Here is a 20,448-nt window from a genome sequence, read left to right as displayed (position 1 = left end):
ATCGATGGTGGCCTGTAAATACCGTAAAATAAACTTTACAGCCTTGAAATGATGATCAAGAGATTTATGCATGAATTGACAAACCCTATTTACAACAAAGGCGATTTCATGCCTAATGATTACAATATATTGTAATGGCCCCACTAAGCTCCTGTACTCAGACTCGTTTTCAATAAGACTTCCAGCATGAGTAAATAATACACAAGAGGAAACCATAGGAGTTAATGTGCCTTTGGAACTCTCCATGCGACTCCTATGCAACAAGTTAAGGATATACTTTCGTTAGTTGAGTAATAGCCCCAAAGAGTTATAGGTTACCTTTATACCCAAAAAATAACTCAACTATCCCAAATCTTTAAGAGAACCTTGAATCTAAAGACTTCACAAACTCATCAATGATTGGCTGATGGTTGTCTGTAACTATAATGTAATCGACAGAGACAAGTTCATAAAGAAGAACCTCACTAGTATGCTTTATAAAAAGTGAAACATCAAACTTTGCCAGAGTAAAACCAGCTGCAACCAGATAATCCCTTAATTTTTTGAACTAAGCCTGAAGAGCCTATTCAAGACCATACAATGCTTTCTTGAGTTTACACACCAATGACACACTTTCGCTCTGTTGTTCAAACCCTAGAGGTCGAGTCATGTAAATCTCTTCAGTTAAGTCATCATTGAGAATGGCATTGTTTATGTCGACTTGCATTAACTTCCAACCTATGAAGCATGGACATGGACATGCAATACGGGTATGACACAATACAGACACGGTGACACAGTAATTTTTAAAAAATGAGGACACAGATTTGGCAAGATACAACAACAATTTTTTTATGTTAAAATACTTAATGTAAATGAAAATATTGATATTTTTCATTAATAAATAATCAACTATTTTCCATTAAGTTCTCTTATCATTACATAAAATATGACAAAACATAGTAATAAATTTTCCAAGTTCATTACACAAAACGTGTCATATCTAACCTGATACGATCTCGCCTCGGTGATGATTCGAGTTATATTAGTTACTCGATCGTAAAATCAATAAGTTCCGTTCCAATTGAAGTAAGCTGAAATTGGTTAAGATTAGGCTTTAAACAAATGGGTTTGAAGTATTTTAAATATGATAAGTATATGGTTTAGGCTAACAAGAAATAATGTTATATTTAAGTCAATGAATGTGGATGGAATAGAAAGGTTCAAGGTTGAAGAATGAACCAATACTATATACAGTATTGACCCGAGACTTATAAAAACACTTGAGATGGCAAATGATAGAACCTTGACCCACTGTCTATAAGGAGATAGGAACCAAAGGTATAATGGTGAACGCCACGCTCGGTTTAGGAGTGATGAGTTCAAATAAATAGGGTGAAGCCACTAGCTAGGCTAGATAAGTCAAACTGTGTCTTAAAAGAACAAAGAGCATTGAATTAAACTTACAATGTTATAAACATCCATAAAAGGATAAGAGGTATTTTGTCTAAATTGTCTAACTAGCAAATGATTACAAAAACAACTATTTATAAGCCCTAAAATGCCTATTAAAATTCGGCTACTAATGTGTTCACACAACCTTTAAAATATTCACACTTAATAATAAATTTCGGTTCATGAATTGGCAGATTCATGCTTCAGCAGAATAGTTACATTCCTCCCTCTTGGTGCGTGCATGTATTCTTATTCAAGAAGTATTCTTTATGTTCAATGGATGTACAACCCTTAATCTACCTTCATTCCCTCTTAGATGAATGCTAGGTGCATGAAACAGGCATCTCCTTTAATTGAGATATTATGGCGTCTTGATCAAATAAATGGCAGTTTACATTTAATTGGTTTATCCCTCATTTTTGATGCATGAATGTGCTGGTACATTGGCTGAATTAATGAGGCTTGAATCCCTTAAATATTGTACATGAATTCTCTCATGTATGAAATAATTAATCAGCCAAATAAGATGTGAATATGATTTAATTCCCCTTGGATAGCCGAATGGGCAGCAGCCATTTCTAATGCTGTTGTAGCTCACGAACAGCCCTCAATGTGAACATATGAATTCGATTGGACACTTGTTGGAACTCAGCTTCTAGTTGAATGGTCAAGTGTGAAAACACTTTAATTTCTTTTGTAAAAAAGAACAGCCTTCTTAGAGCAAGTTAATGTATGAACATTATTTTTCAATGTGTTGAATTAATTTATCTTCTCCTCCCTTAGACGTGCATGCATATAGGATATGCATGAAGTGCAACCCAATGGCAACATTAAGCTTCCCAAACATCCACAGACATGAATGCTGCATAGAAGAAACAATCAGCAGCTCCACCTCCTTTTAATGCACGTCCAAATGCATGTCTTTACCTTCAATGTCGTTCATTGCACATGCTTGCTGTCATTGAATTTTGCTTGCTGATCAGCTCCTATAAACACATTAAAACCTATCTTAATTTTAAGAATAAAACATAATCCAACATCATTTAATTTGTCTAAGCTTTAGACACATTAAAAGCAAATAAATTCGGCTATAGCTAAAGTATATTAAAATAGGTATTAGACTAGGACAAATTAAAGACATGTATTAAAATAAAACACATTTATTAGATGAAACTAAGTTAACTAACTTAATTAAATAATTTGATTTATTCCAGTAAGTTTAGGAAGCATAAAATAAAAGGATGGAAATGAGCTCGATGAGCTAGAATCGAGCTGAATTGAGCTCAACGAACTGGATTTGAGCTAGGTCAGCTTGCAAAAGATAGCAAGCCTTGCTTGGTGAGCTGGTCCAAAGGCATTCTCGGGGCATGGCCCTATCAAAATCTAAATATGAAGGTCAACCTATATTCCTAATAAGGCTTATACAAAAAAAAAAAAAAGCAAAAAGAGGACAATTTTCTACTTCAATTCATAACATTAGCATTTTCCAAATCTTCTTCTTCATTGGAAAAAATTACCATCTCCATATCTGGTTCATCGAGAGATAGGCTAGCAACTTCAAGAACTTCAACTGCTTCAAATGAGTCAAATAAATCACCTCCAATATCCCACATCTTGTTCTGTTCTTCTTTATAATGAAGAGTATTTCTTGAAAGTAATCAAAGATTAGCATACACAAATATTTGATCTTCGGTACATTGAGAATTAATCTTGTTTCTCCTCATAGAATGGATAAACAAATATGTACTCCAATTCCTCTCACAGCAAGATGATGATGAAGGTTGTCTAAGAAGTTTCAAAGCTAAGTTTTGGAGCAGAGGTATTGAAGCCCCATGAACTAATCAGCAAGACTTGGGATCCAAAAGCCATCTATTTTATAGTGAATCAAATGAACCAAAATCATCTTGTGCTCCTAAAAATCTTGCAAAATCTTGCATAGTCATCTTCCTTTCTTCGGTAAAATAAAAATATCTTCTTAAGCTATTTTTCCTTTCCTCTGAACTTTTACATTTTTTTTTTGTGGAGGAAGTAGACTTGGAACATTATTAAGCTAATCACTACAATAATACCTATGTAAACAAATAAATTTATTTTTTTAATTGATAATAAATAAAACAAGTATAAAAGAACAAAAACAAGCATGAATGGAATATATGTTATCTAAGTTTAACTTGCATTTAAAGAATGAACCATACAATGAAGTGGTGTACTACTCTTAGTCCATCTATTAATAAGAATATCATATACCACTTCATAAAAGATTGATCTCTCGTCTCTTTCATTTCCTTCATGCCTATAAATGCTTGTCTTCACTTTTTCAATTATTTCGTACCACGTCTCATAAATCAAGTGAAGAGTAGGCTTATTCGGGTCCATAATTTGAAGCATATATAGGTCCCGTAATAAAAAGGATATAATCAACCTTATCCCACCAAAGGTTATCCAAATATTTTTCCTTCACTAAAGAGACTTTGGAAACGTCATCTTCTCTATAAATAGATCATTCATCACTAATAACTATATTTTGGAGACCCCGTTTAATGAGCTTAAGTCTTTTTAACATCACAATCATAGAAGTAAATCGAGTATCTACAATGGTAAGTAATTTCTGTAATGCCCCTTTTACCCGAGACCGTCGCCGGAGTCGAGCACGAGGCATTACTAAACTTATTTGAGCACTTAAACAAATTCAAACAATTTATATCACACTTTCCAGACAAGTTGTCCAACTGCGTTACAGACGCAAAAAAAATCATATCTCGAGCTACAAAACTCGAAATCCAAATCCATAAATTTTCCCCGAATCTAGGCTCCTACATCTACTTACTAATTTTTTTCTATAATTTTTGGTTGGGCCAATTAGTACAGTTTATTAGTTGAAGTCTCCCCTGTTTCAGGGTTCGGCTGCTCTGCCCCTATGCACTACGAACCAAATTTCTCCATGTACAGAATTCAAATAACCAAGCCGTTTGTTTATCTTAAAAATAGACTCAATAAAGAATCCATAAATATATAGTATGACTCCTAATTAATTTTTTTACAATTTTTAATGATTTTTACAAATCAGAACAGGGGAGTTCAAAATCACTCTGACCTTGTCTCACAAAAATTCAAATATCTCCTGATATGAAAGCCTTTTGCTTACACTGTTTCTTCTATGTGAAACTGGATTCAATAAGATTTAATTTCATATTTTATTCAACCTCTAATTAGATTTTCATGATTTTTGGTAAATTTTCAAACTCAAACTACTGCTACTAACCAAAAACTGTTTTAGTACAAAATGTTGTTAACTAGTTTATAACATCTTTACTTCATTTCATTTAAACTCTATACATGCCATATAAATCTTCAAACATAAAACAAAAGCTACCGGAATTGATCTGGATAGTGTGCTTTGTTGTGTTGATTCGATCTACCCACTTCACTTCAAGTCAATCTACATAAAAATATTAAACACACACAAGTAAGCTTATTTAAGCTTAGTAAGTTCATAGGTTTAAAAGTAATGCTTACCAAACATAATATTTCCAAACAATACCAAAACATTTACTAAAGTTTCCTGTGATTCACAACCATTGTTATAATAATTCACATAGTTGAGCTCAACAGTAACAACTACTCAATCTCTTTCATTTGGATCACTTCTATTTTATTTCTTATAATCAAATTAGGAAACGGCTTACGAAATTGAGTACGTCGTTGCTCAATGCCACAATTCACAACTCAGTATGGTTTTCCTTATTGAAATACCATACCTACATTTTTCAACTCGGTATGGGAAATGCCATACCTATATTTCTTAACTCAGTATGGATTTGATAATACCATACCTACATTTCACACTTTACCATGGAACAACCATGGTCTTATCTGTCAATTCATCACACGTCACGATACGAACGTACTCAATCCTGCGTTTTTCCTAATTTGCATTTCCACATTTATTCTTTCATTAACAAAATCTACACAATCCCACAACAAATTCGTATATAATAACACATTATATACTTCAATCATTCACAAATAAACATCTAAATTCAACCATATGAACTTACCTGGCTAATTTGTAGAAGATATTGAAATTTAGGGACTATTGCGCAACTTTTTCTTTTCCTCGTTCTTCTTTGGATTCTTGATCTATAATATAAAATATTTCTACTCATTAGCATTTATTTGATTTCTATTTCACTTCACAATTTATGCTGTTCAAATTTCAAAATTCCACTTTTACCCCAAAATTTATAGTTTTCACAATTTAGTCCCTGCTCAATTCACCCATCAATTGAACTAATTTTTCTCAATTAACACTTTATTTTATAATTATAAACTATTTCAAAACCTTTTGTATTCTAAATTTCAATAGAAACCTTCAATTCACAACTTTTTTCACAATTAGGTCCTAAATATCATTTCCTATCAAAATCACTTAATAAAACCACCTTAATATGAAATTAGAACTTAAATTTCATAATAATTCATCATAAAATTCCTTATCCATCCAGGGTAACTTCCAATTTCACCCATAAAATAAAAAACTAATGAATTCTATAAGTGGACCTAATTGTAAAAGTCATAAAAACACAAAATTATCAAGAAAAGCAAGAATTAAACTCACATGATGTAAAAATATGAAAACCAGCTTTCTCCAGACCTTCTATGGCGTTTTGGCTGAGAAAATATGAAGAAATGTCTAGATTTTTCAATTACATCATTATTTAACTATTAACTTTTATACTATTTCCAATTTTGCCCCTTGTTCACATTGTTTTCTTGCTTATTTCATACCCAAACCTTCCAGCCATTAACCTTTGGGTCTAATTGCCCTTTAAATCTATCTTTTTAAATACTTAAGCTATTTACTCAGAATTTAACAAATTTTGTGTTATTTTTAATTTAGTCCTTTTTAATTAATTAGCCATCCAAATGTTAAAATTTTATAACGAAACTTTAATACTAATTCAATAACACTCCATAAATATTTATAAAAATATTTATAGCTCTATTTTCAATTTTGAGGTCTCGATACCTCGTTTTTAACCCGTTTGACCTAATAAATTCTTTTAATTCACTAATTTCACCATTTCACAAATTCTTCTAAATTCTTACTTGACTCATAAATATTAAATTACTATCTTGTTCAATCTTATTTGTCGAATTTAGTGATCTCAAATCACCATTTCCGACACCACTGAAAATTAGGCCGTTACAATTTCAAAGGCACAAAAGAATTAAATATTGCCAACCCCATAGAGTGATTCATTATGAAGTTTCTTATAAAGATAACATCATCACCAACATTATTTATCCAACACAAAACTTCATATGTAACCTTATTCTTTTCTGTGTTTTTTGTAGTACATATATTTTTAAGAGAAATATTACGAGTATGTACCATACAAGATATCCAAAAGATATGAGGATGTTGTGTCTCTAGTAATAATCCTGCGGCTTTCCAAGCCGGTGCATTGTCGGTTCTCACTTGAGTAACATTTTGTGCCCTAACCTCACTTATGGCATCTCTAATTAAAATTGTAACATAATACTTATTCTTGTACTCCTTTTCACAATTGACAACTTTCAAGAAAACAACTCCACCTTCAAAAACGGCTATAAAGTCAATCAATGGTTGTCTTTGTGCATCCGTCCATCCATCACATACAAGACTAATACATTTTTCCCTTCACATTCCCTTTATAGGTTGTAACAACCTCTCTATGTTTGCTCGTTCTTTTTACAACAATGTTGTCCTTAATGCATTATACCCCGGAGGTATGTAATTCATAATCAAATTCTTACTAGCTAAGATGAATGCATTCACATAATGAGGGTTCCTAGCTAGATGAAAAGGTAATCCACCTGAATAAAACATTCAAGCAATTTCACTATCTAAATTCTCTCGAGTAACAAGGTTTAATGATTGTACTGAAGGGTCGTTTCTTTTATTAGAACCTAAACTATGCCCTTAAAGTGAGGTTGTGTTTGGCCCAAAGGAAGATGTTAGTGCTTGAGAACTAGGTGGCAATGGGACTATTTTTTGTTGCAACTTGAGTGTCGCATCTTCAACTATTTTTTGCATTTTAGCAAGATGTTATTGTGTTACTTTAGGACACACTCAAATTCCTTGCCCATTTAGTTTCAATAAATGTACTTGAACCCTAGAGTATAACCTCTTACATATAGCGTTGCAAAAATTACACACAAACCTAACATTCTTGCCTCCTTTAACAGTTTTCGGTAATTTAGTAAATATCTCCAAAGAGTGTTACTAATATCATCTGGAGACACACTAGCATTAGTAACATTATTTGATGAGCCAGCTCTTCAACTATCACTTTAAGATATCATAATTAAAAACCTAAAGTATTAACAAGAAAAAAATCAATGTCTTTTTCAAGAGTGATCATCATAAATCAATTATTTAACATACAAATATACAAAAAAAAAAGTAACTAAACAAATAAAATAATGTAACCCATTCAAACTTATCTAAAAATAAAAATGTAATCCATTCAAAGTATAACCAAAATAAAATATTGAACTTACCTTCAATAGCTTCAAACTTCCATACTCATTGAAAGTAGGAAAATGGAAATAAGAGCGATGAATGTTTAAAATATTTTTTAAAATGTGAAAAATGGAAACGTCAAAAGCAGAAAAACAAGTATAAAGCTCGAAAGCTTATCAAATAAGCTAATTTCTTTTTTAGTTTTTATTTTTCTATTTTGATCGACTATTTAATGTTTTAACTTTTAAGTCTTTCCAATGTTTACATAGGCTGATAGTAAAACTCAACGTTTCATTAATAGGAAACCTTAAACTTTACATTTTTTTTCTTTACATCATCTTCTTACTGTTGTTGACTCTTCATCTGCTACTTTTGAAAGCCAAAATTTTAGCCGCCTTCCGTCAGCCACTGTCTACTATTCCTGCATCTGTTATAAATTCATTTTTAAACACTCGTGTCGAGACCATGTCTAACCTCTTCTTTCTTTATGACGTATTCCTGCGTGTCTCCTACGTATCCAAGAGTGTCCAACAAGTGTCTGTGTCGGGCACACGTACGACACTAATATGAGGAGGGATGAGTCGTGTCTTGATCGACTATTTAATGTTTTAACTTTTAAGTCTTTCCAATGTTTACATAGGCTGATAGTAAAACTCAACGTTTCATTAATAGGAAACCTTAAACTTTACATTTTTTTTCTTTACATCATCTTCTTACTGTCGTTGACTCTTCATCTGCTACTTTTGAAAGCCAAAATTTTAGCCGTCTTCCGTCAGCCACTGTCTACTATTCCTGCATCTATTATAAATTCATTTTTAAACACTCGTGTCGAGACCATGTTTAACCTCTTCTTTCTTTATGACGTATTCCTGCGTGTCTCCTACGTATCCAAGAGTGTCCAACAAGTGTCTGTGTCGGGCACACGTACGACACTAATATGAGGAGGGATGAGTCGTGTCTGTGCTTCGTAGCTTCCAACCAAATGTAACATCAAAAGACAAAATCATCCGGATTATCGTAGGCTTCACAACCGGACTGAATGTTTTAATAAAGTCAATCATCATTTCTTATAGATACCTTTTTACAACTAGACATCCTTTGTAATGAGTTACGGACCTATCGACATGCCTTTTAATTTTAAAAATCCACTTACATCCCACGGCCCTTCTATTAAGAGGTCACGGTACAAGCTCCCATGTCTGATTTTTCATGAGTACCTGCTACTTTTGTTTAGCAGCATTCATCCAGTCTAAGCTTAAAAATGCTTCATCAATTCACAATGGCTCACGACCAACCAACTCAACAACATAAATCTTTGGTTTAAAAATCCCACATTTCGATCTTGTTTATATGGGATGTAAGTTGACAAGTGCAAGAACAAGAGAAACCAAAAACACAGGTACCATAAGAGGAAGTAAATCCTCATGCGAACCAAATGAAGTACCACCATCTTGATCTATAACCATATTATTGGAATATGACTTTGAACGAGAAACGGACTTGTTAGAAGACATCCAGATTTGACCAACAGGTGTTGCCACATCAGTATAAACACCTCTACCATAACCAGACAAATACCCCACAACACTTTTATCTAAACTAACTGATGATTGAACAGAGACTTGTTGAGATAAGATTGGAACACTTATCCTTTGATGGTCCATCAATGAGGTGTCCTTATTACATAAAAACCATGTCTTGTCAAATAGATAACAATCTTCATCAAAAACTACATATCGAGATGTAAAAATTCTGTCATTCTTATCAAGACATTTATAACCCTTATGAATAGGACTAAACCCAAGATGAGTACATGGTTGACAACGAAATTATAACTTATGCTTATTGTAAGGCCGCAGGTACGGATAACAGTAACAACCAAAAACCTTAAGCTACATGTAATCTAATGTTAAATGATACGGCTTCTCATAAGCACACTTGCCTCGAATAATTGGTGTTGGGAGCCTATTTATTACATAAGCAGCATGCAAGAATGCATGGCTTTATAAATGCATGGGCAAAGAGGCTTGTGCAAGCAGTTTGAGACCCGTCTCTCCCAAATGCATGTATTTTCTCTTGGCAATACCATTCTATTCAAACGTATGTGGGCAAGTGAGCCGGTGTTGTATACCTAGCTGAGAAAGTACCTTAGTTAACGGTTTATACTCACTACTTCAGTCACTTTGAAACTTTTTAATCTTGCAACCAAATTGAACTTGAGTTTGTGTCACCACCTCAACTTTTGTCTTCAATAGATAAATCTATGTAAAACAACTATATGCATCAACAAAAGAAATGTAACACCCCCTTCCCGTAAAATTTTTTTCTAAATTAATATGATCAATCATGTAAAAAAATCAGCCATAAAATTTTTTTCTAAATTAAAAACTTTCATACATATGTTTAACGTCCCTTATATGGGCCTACGGGGCCTAAAACATACATTCAGGGTGGTTCGGAACCAAACCGTAAACATATGAAACTTTTGCAACACTTAGAAAATTTTCACACTTTGGAGAGTCACACGCTCATGTTTTTAACCCGTGTAACTCTCTGTTTATAACTTCATCACCCTTGTCAGTCGTACACTTTATATAAATAACAAGAAACATGTATGGGCTTAATTCTCATTCAATTTCTCATATATATACACAATTTCACGTTATGTAATCATACAACATATATCAGCCATATCTCTCGTAATCTAAATATATTTTCATAACAACTTATCTTGATTTCAGACTATTTCATATTTAAGCTTAAATAACCAAAGTATTTGAAATATCATTTTATGCAAATAGTACACATGAGGTATATAATTCTATAATTATGAATAAACACATTTATCAAACATTTTCACATTCATATATCAATGTCTCATGTCTCCATATATCAATAACCATCATTTTCATGAATTCCGAATTCAATTTCATAATTATTTGTCTTGTGTTCAATTTATTCCATATCGGAATTTTATTCATTAAAACATTTGAATTATCAATACATATGGACAGTACATTCAGGATGAACAATTATATAATCACAAATGAATTCATTTATCAACCAAGTTCTATACCCATATCTTATCAACTCATACTTCCTTGTATCACATAATTCTATGTAACACTTACCAAACTTTGTCAAATTAGTGAATGTCTTACGGAATTGAGTACTTCGTTTTCTCGATGCCATAGTTCAACTATGGTCTTACACATCTTCACATAATGATGCCATGGCCCAGCTATGGTTTTACACGAATCACATATCTCACTGATGCCATATCCCAGATATGGTCTTATACAGTAGCATATATCACACCGGTGCCATATCCCAGATATGGTCTTATATGGAAATCACTTGTCACTTGTCACTTGTAGCCGAAGCTACCACTACTCACTGGTCAGGTAGCCGGAGCTACCATTTTTCACTGATCAGGTAGCCGGAGCTACCACTTTTCACTGATCAAGTAGCCGGAACTACCATTTTTCACTGATCAGGTAGCAGAAGCTACCACTTTTCACTGATCAGGTAGCTTCAGCTGTCACTTTTCACTTGTCATTTGTCATTGATCAGATAAGTGTAGCCGAATGTAACGCCCCCTTTACCCGAGACCGTCGCCGGAGTCGAGCACGAGGCATTACTAAACTTATTTGAGCACTTAAACAAATTCAAACAATTTATATCACACTTTCTAGACAAGCTGTCCAACTGCGTTACAGATGCAAAAAAAATCATATCTCGAGTTACAAAACTCGAAATCTAAATCCGTAAATTTTCCCCAAATCTAGGCTCATATATCTACTTACTAATTTTTTTTCTAGAATTTTTGGTTGGGCCAATTAGTACAGTTTATTAGTTGAAGTCTCCCCTGTTTTAGGGTTCGGCTGCTCGACCCCTGTTCACTACGAACCAAATTTCTCCATGTACAGAATTCAAATAACCAAGACGTTTATTTCTATTAAAAATAGACTCAATAAGGAATCCATACATATATAGTATGACTCCTAATTAATTTTTTTATAATTTTTAATGATTTTTACAAATCAGAACAGGGGAGTTCAAAATCACTCTGACCTTGTCTCACAAAAATTCAAATATCTCCTGATATGAAAGCCTTTTGCTTACACCGTTTCTTCTATGTGAAACTAGATTCAATAAGATTTAATTTCATATTTTATTAAACCTATAATTATATTTTTATGATTTATGGTGAATTTTCAAACTCAGACTACTGCTACTAACCAAAAACTATTTTAGTACAAAATGTTGTTAACTAGTTTATAACATCTTTACTTCATTTCATTTAAACTCTATACATGCCATATAAATCTTAAAACATAAAACAAAAGCTACCGAATTGATCTGGATAGTGTGCTTTGTTGTGTTGATCCGATCTACCCACTTCACTTCAAGTCAATCTATATAAAATATTAAACACACACAAGTAAGCTTATTGAAGCTTAGTAAGTTCATAGGTTAAAAGTAATGCTTACCAAACATAATATTTCCAAACAATACCAAAACACTTACTAAAGTTTCCTGCGATTCACAACCATTGTTATAATAATTCACATAGTTGAGCTCAACAAGAATAACTACTCAATCTCTTCCATTTGGATCACTTCTCTTTTATTTCTTATAATCAAATTAGGAAACGGCTTTTAAATTGAGTACGTCGTTGCTCAATGCCACGATTCACAACTCAGTATGGTTTTCCTCATTGAAATACCATACCTACATTTTCAACTCGGTATGGGAAATGCCATACCTACATTTCTTAACTCAAGATGGATTTGATAATACCATACCTACATTTCACATTTCAAGTATGGATAATACCATACCTACATTTCACAACTCAAGATGGATGATACCATACCTACATTTCACACTTTGCCATGGAACAACCATGGTCTTATCCGTCAATTCATCACACGTCCACGATCTGAACGTACTCAATCCTGCGTTTTTCCTAATTTGCATTTCCACATTTATTCTTTCATTAACAAAATCTACACAATCCCACAACAAATTAGTATATAATAGCACATTATAAACTTCAATCATTCACAAATAAACATCTAAATTCAACCATATGAACTTACCGGCTAATTTGTAGAAGATATTGAAATTTAGGGACTATTCGCAACTTTTTCTTTTCCTCGTTTTTCTTTGGATTCTTGATCTATAATATAAAATATTTCTACTCATTAGCATTTATTTGATTTCTATTTCACTTCACAATTTATGCTGTTCAAATTTCGAAATTGCACTTTTACCCCAAAATTTTGATTTTCACAATTTAGTCCCTACTCAATTCACCCATCAATTGAACTAATTTTTCTCAATTAACACTTTATTTTATCATTATAAACTATTTCAAAACCTTTTATATTCTGAATTTCAACAGCAACCTTCAATTCACAACTTTTTCACAATTAGGTCCTAAATATCATTTCCTATCAAAATCACTTAATAAAACCACCTTAATATGAAATTAGAACTTAAATTTCATAATAATTCATCATAAAATTCCCTTATCCATCCAGGGTAACTTCCAATTTCACCCATAAAATCAAAAACTAATGAATTCTACAAGTGGACCTAATTGTAAAAGTCATAAAAACATAAAAATTATCAAGAAAAAGCAAGAATTAGACTCACATGATGTAAAAATATGAAAACCAGCTTTCTCCAGACCTTCTATGGCGTTTTGGCTGAGAAAATATGAAGAAATGTCTAGATTTTTCAATTATATCATTATTTAACTATTAACTTTTATCTATTTCCAATTTTGCCCTTGTTCACATTGTTTTCTTGCTTATTTCATACCCAAACCATCCAGCCATTAACCTTTGGGTCTAATTGCTCTTTAAATCCATCTTTTAAATACTTAAGCTATTTACTCACAATTTAACAAATTTTGTGCTATTTTCAATTTAATCCTTTTTAATTAATTAGCCATCCAAACGTTAAAATTTTCTAACGAAACTTTAATACTAACTCAATGACACTCCATAAATATTTATAAAAATATTTATAGCTCGATTTTCAACTTTGAGGTCTCGATACCTCATTTTTGACCCGTTTGACCTAATAAATTCTTTTAATTCACTAATTTCACCATTTCACAAATTCTTCTAAATTCTTACTTGACTCATAAATATTAAATTACTATCTTGTTCAATCTTATTTGTCGAATTTAGTGATCTCAAATCACCATTTCTGACACCACTGAAAATTAGGCCGTTACACCGAAGCTATCACTTATCACTTTCACTTTTCCTTAATCGGATAAGTGTAGCCGAAGTTATCACTTATCACTTGTTGCCATGGTCCAACCATGGTCTTTTCCTTCAATTCATCTTGTCACTGAACTGAAATGCTCAATTTGATCATTTATTCAATTTTCATGCTTTTACATTATTCACGATTTTATCATCAATACATATGAAATAACACATCATGAAATTCATAAAATTAATAAATAATCACTAAAATTTAGCCATATAAACTCACAAGTTCAATTTTTGTATTATAATGATAATCATAATTTCATAATAAATATACCAAATAAAACATTATATCATTTCTAATCCAACACTTATCAATTATAATCGAGCATGTGATAAATTTATACACGAGTCATTCATATATTTTTGTATATTTTCCTCCTCCTCCTCTCCATCCACATCCTTAGTATAAACAACACACTTGTAGGTAACATTATCCATAATTTTCACTATCTACTTATGTGAATATTCAAGCTGTCCATCTGTGTCATAGTCACTAAATTATTTTTATCTTGAGCTACAGAACTCCAAATTAAGATCCATAAATTTTCCAGAAACTAGACTCATATTTCTTCTTACCATAAAATTTTCATAATTTTTGGTTGGGCCAATTAATACAGTTTATTCATTGAAGTCTCCCCTGTTCTACTATCTGACAGTTCCGACCCTTCTTCACTAAAAATTAATTATCTTCTCGTAAAAGATTCGAATGATGTCCTAATTTGTTTTTATTGAAAATAGACTCATTCAGGATTCTAAACATATAAATTTAAGTCTCTAATTATTTTTATCTAATTTTTGATGATTTTCCAAATTCAGAACAGGGGAACCCGAAATCATTCTGACCTTGTCTCACAAAAGTTATTGTATCTCATGATTTACAATTCCATTGCTTACATAATTTTTTTTATAAGAAACTAGACTCAATAAGCTTTAATTTCATATTTTATTCATCCTCTAATTCTATTTATACAATTTTTGGTGATTTTTCAAAGTTAAACTACTGTTGCTGCCTAAAACAGTTTTAGTGCAAAATGTTGATTTCCATTTTACCCCAAATTTCACAATTCATACAATTCAGTCCTTGCTCAATTAACCCCTAAATTAAGATAATTTTCTAAATTAATACTTTTTCTAGACATTATAAGTTATTTCATAACTATTGAAATTCAGAATTTCCACATAAAACTCTAACTTCAAACTCTTTTACAATTAGGTCCCAAACATTCACTTTCTATTCAATTCTTTCAATAAAATCAGAATATAAACAATTTAAAGCTCTAATTCCATGCCAAATCATCATATACTTCCAGCACTCTTCCATAACAACTTCACAAATTAGACATGGAATCAAAAACTAATGAAATAGTAAGTTGGACCCAATTGTAAAAGTCTAAAAACATAAAAATTTCAAGGAAAAAGCAAGAATTAAATTTTCATGAAGCTAGAGTATGAAAACCAGCTTGAACTCTCCTCCATCAGCTGATGAATATGAAGAGAAATGAAGAGAATTCTAGATATTCCAATTTAGTCCCATTTTTATTTAGTCAATTTTGTCAATTTTCTAATTTTGCCCTTATTTCACCCATTTCCTGATTTTTCTCAGCTATTGCCGCCCAAAATATCTCTTTTGGGCTTATTTTCACTTTAGGTCCTTCCTCGTTTGACAATTGAGCTATTTAATCTTTTTAGCAACTTTTACACCCTTTTCAATATAGTCCTTTTTATTTAATTAACCACCCAAACGTCAAAATTTTCTGACTAAATTTTATTACTACCTCACCAACACTCCATAAATATTTTTAAAAATATTTATGGCTCGATTTATGAAGTCGAGGTCTCGATACCTCATTCTCGACCCAATTTACCTAATTAATTCTTTTAAATCACCAAATTCATTAATTCAAAAATGCTTTTATATTCACATTTGACTCATAGGTATTAATTTATTAAATTTTAAACTCACCCGTCGAATTTAGTGATCTCGAATCTCTATTCCCGATACCACTGAAAATTAGGCTGTTACAAGAAAGATAATAAAGACAGCCCTCTAATTGCAACAATGCCGACCCTCATAGATCAGAAAGAACAAGCTCAAAATGGAACGAGTACACAATTTAAGAAATAGGAAAAACTAGCTTATAAGACTTCCCAAACTGACACAATACATAAACTTTTGACAAAACATATTTATTCAATGCAACATTACAACTTTTAAATACTTAAGTAAGTGTTCTATTACATGGATGACCTAGCCTTTTATACCACAAGGCAAAACTAATAATGTCAATCATAGCCGAATGCACGAGCGATCGTCCAAGTTGAGGTCTAGTCAAACTTGAAAAACCTCCACGATGTACTGACGGAGCAAAACGATACAATCTTTTATGAACATGTCCCACTAACAAAACCATCCCTATTTTGATGTCCTTCACAAAACAATGATAGAGATGAAATTCAAAATATAGTTGGTTATCCTTTGCAAACTGAGCTACAGAAATCAAATTTTTACATACATTTGGAATACGTAAAACATGTCTGAGATGCAACAGTCTATTACCAATAACAATCGAGGATGTCCCTGCGTGAGTTATAAGAATAGGAACCTCAATAACCATTAAGAGTTTACTTGTACTTGTATCTTTAGTAACATGGTTCATAGCTCTAGAGTCAAGATACTACATATGCTTATCACTGCTAGTTGAAGGCATTGAAACATTACCCCTTGAATGGTTGCTACCACCTCGAAAGCTAGGGCATGCATTACAGCAATAATGTGCCTCACAACTAATCGTGGTTTGTCTTGGAGCAAAAAGTTGATGATGATTCACTATCATTGAATGATCTTAATTAGAAACACTTGCAAAACTTTCATTAAAATGGTAATAACACTTTTGGACAATATGTCCAACTTTACCACACAACTAGCATTGGGCTTGATTGTTTGAAAAATGATGAAAAACGATCCCCACAACCTCTACCTTGATGGAAACCTCTATTACGTTAAAAGCCACCTCTATATTCCCGTTTTTCCTTTGATAGCCACTATTATAATTAGAACCATTGGTCCGATCACCTTCATGATAATCTTGTTTACTAGCTACGTTAGCTTATATGGGAACACTATTCAAGAACTAAACTTGCCAAGCTTTACAATCAAGAAGCATCTCAGACAACAGATCAAACAACACAACAATAGTTGAAGCTACTACTTGTATTAACTCATACTCAACTAGCAACCCTACAAGAATTATGCTAACCATTTCTTGATCTGAAATCAAACAACTCGTTGCAACCAACATATCATACATGGACTTGATCTTAGACAAATATTCTTTAACAGACAAATGACCTTTTTTCTATGAATGCAATGCATATCGCATGCTGGAGAGTTTTACAGTGGACTTAGTTGCAACCTTCTTTTCAATAGTTGCCCACACATCATAACTGGTAAGAACATTAATAAGATAGACTAGAATTTCATCACTAATAGTTGAAAGTAATGAAAAAACTAATACTTGATCTTGTTGCACATGTTAAACATAATAAGAATTTTCTACTAATATTTTATCTTTATCCACAATAAATTATGTTGGTACACTAACAGTGCCCAAAACAAACCCATACACATTGTATCCTTCAAGAATCAACATAATTTAGTGCTTCCATAAAAGAAAATTATGCTCGCCAAGCTTTATTGTATTGTGTTTAGGAAACTACTGAAAATGTCTACCAACAGAAGTGAATAGACTTGAATCTTGACAAGGAAGATTTATATGTTCATCACCAACATTGGAGTGACTTTCTTCAACCACCTCAGGTACCATGACAATCAACAATCTTGTAGAAAAAAAATCAGAAACAAAACCTTGAACAACCCTGATACCATGAAGAGAAATATCACAAAAGTTCTATTAAACCATCATGAAAATAAAAGAAACCATGCACACGTATTTAAACAACTTTGCTAACTGTTATTAACCTACTAACTACTTCTTAACAAACTAATTGCTAACTACCTAACTGTTAGAGTTAGGTTGACTATTCATTAATAATGTTTAAGGTCATTTAACTTTAAAAAGTTACAAAATGGTAGTGAACTATTCAAAAGTTTTCTTTTAAGTCACTAGACTGTTAAAATTGTGGTTGTCTGGCCTTTTTTGTTCGTATCGCCTACACCAATAAAAAGATTTTCTTCCGTTTCTCTTCTACAATTTAGTTCTTTTTGTTGAACAATTTTGAATGTACTAAATTTGCGATAAAAAATCCAAGTAATTTTCTTCTTTGATCTCTCGTATTGACCATCAAATCAACTTAAATCTAAGATATGTTCTTCTACTCATTAATGGGTACTGATGCACTGTATCTATTTTTAAATTTATGTTTGGAGCTTGCTAGCCTAACTTTTTTAATGCAAAACTTAACAACTTAATTATTTAAATAAAAGGACTCGAATAATTCAATAACTTAAATAAAAATTTTCAAATGGTCTAATGACCATTTTGTATCTTTTTAAAGTTGGCCAAAATATAAATTTACTAAAAGAAAATATAAAAAGATATAGTGTGCCAAATATTGAATTTTGAAGTGGGAGAGTGGAACACAATGATTGATACGTGGACGGTTCCCATGGAATTCCTTAAGGCCATCACTCAAAACATGTCGAGATATTCTTCAATCTTACAACGTAAGCACTTTGAAACAACTTTAACTAATACATTTATGATTTGTTGGATTTTAGATAAAATATGATTTAAGGCATACGTAAACGGTAAATGCAAGATCATATTATCTTAATTTATATTGAGATTATAGACACAATATGTTGAATGTACTCTCAATTATAAAATTATTTGATAAAAAATTTTATATAAACAAACTAAATCTTGATTGAAACCCTAATACTAAATGTTTAAAATTTAAAGTAAACTACATTAAGAGTACTTAGATGTTATTTAAAATTATATTATAATCACTCAACTTTTAAAACTAACGTAATAGCCATTAATATTATTAAATTATTATATTTTAGTCATTCATCTATTATCTCCGTTAAATGATAATGTAGTATGTTAATAACCAAATTGAGGCTTGAATAATAAATAAAATATTGTTTCGATATTTTTAAATGTTTTTATTAATAATTCTAAAAAGTTTTTAAATTTTTATTATGAAAAATTAAATTTAAAATGTTAATATAATTGAAGTATCCTATTTACATACAAATTTTTATTTTTTATATAAAGTTAATATTAAGATATATTATGTTGGGTTTAAAATTAGTTTATATTTAAATCAGATGCTTTAGGAAATATCAATCATTGTTTTCCAAAGTATAAGAACAAAAGAGAGAAATAGAAGATAGAGATAATTTCTTTATTTGAATAAGAGAAAAAAACATCAAACATATTTTGCACATGTTTCATTCATTTACTTTTTTAATGAATTTACTTTTTCCTTCCAGGAAAGTGAAAAGGTGGAATCAACCAGAACCAAAGGGGAAAAATCGACGGGCTGTTTAAAACCACTTCTAAATACTGTATTTGTCGGTAAAATTAGTGAAAAATGTCTTTTTTTTTTTTAAAAAAAACAAATTAGTGATTTAATTCATTTTTCTATATTATTCCATAAAAATACTTTACAATCTAATTCTTTTGATCTGCCTGCATTTTCTATTTTCGACTCCCCAATTAAAATCCTCTCTTATTTTTATTTAGTTGTTTTTTTAATGAATGTTGCTTCAATTTTTAATTTTTTAACTATTTTTAAATTAACAAACAAGTTATTTTAAAATCTTAATTATTTTAAGTTTTTATTTATTTTTAATTATTAAATTCTTTATTTATATAAACAAAATAATAAATGAAAAATATAATTTATTTTAAAACATCAACTAATTTTTTATATTTACTTTATATATAATTTTATACGTCAAATATTTATTTTTCTCACGTACATTGTAAGTATGATAAATTCTAATATTATAAAATACTTATTTCACCTGCATGGTGGGTATGGTAAATCTAACATATAAAATTAACTAATCATTTTAAATATATTTAGTTTTAGTAAATATAATTTTTATATGTGAACTTTATTTTTCCATCCATATCATGGGTGTGACAAATTTTAGTATTATATATTTTTGTATTTGTATTTTAAATTGTTATTTGAAATATTTTACATATAAAAACAATGATATTTAAAATAATT

This window comes from Gossypium arboreum, chromosome 8 (assembly GCF_025698485.1).
Source record: "Gossypium arboreum isolate Shixiya-1 chromosome 8, ASM2569848v2, whole genome shotgun sequence".
NCBI classification, from domain to species: Eukaryota; Viridiplantae; Streptophyta; class Magnoliopsida; order Malvales; family Malvaceae; genus Gossypium; species Gossypium arboreum.
This window is presented reverse-complemented; position numbering follows the sequence as displayed.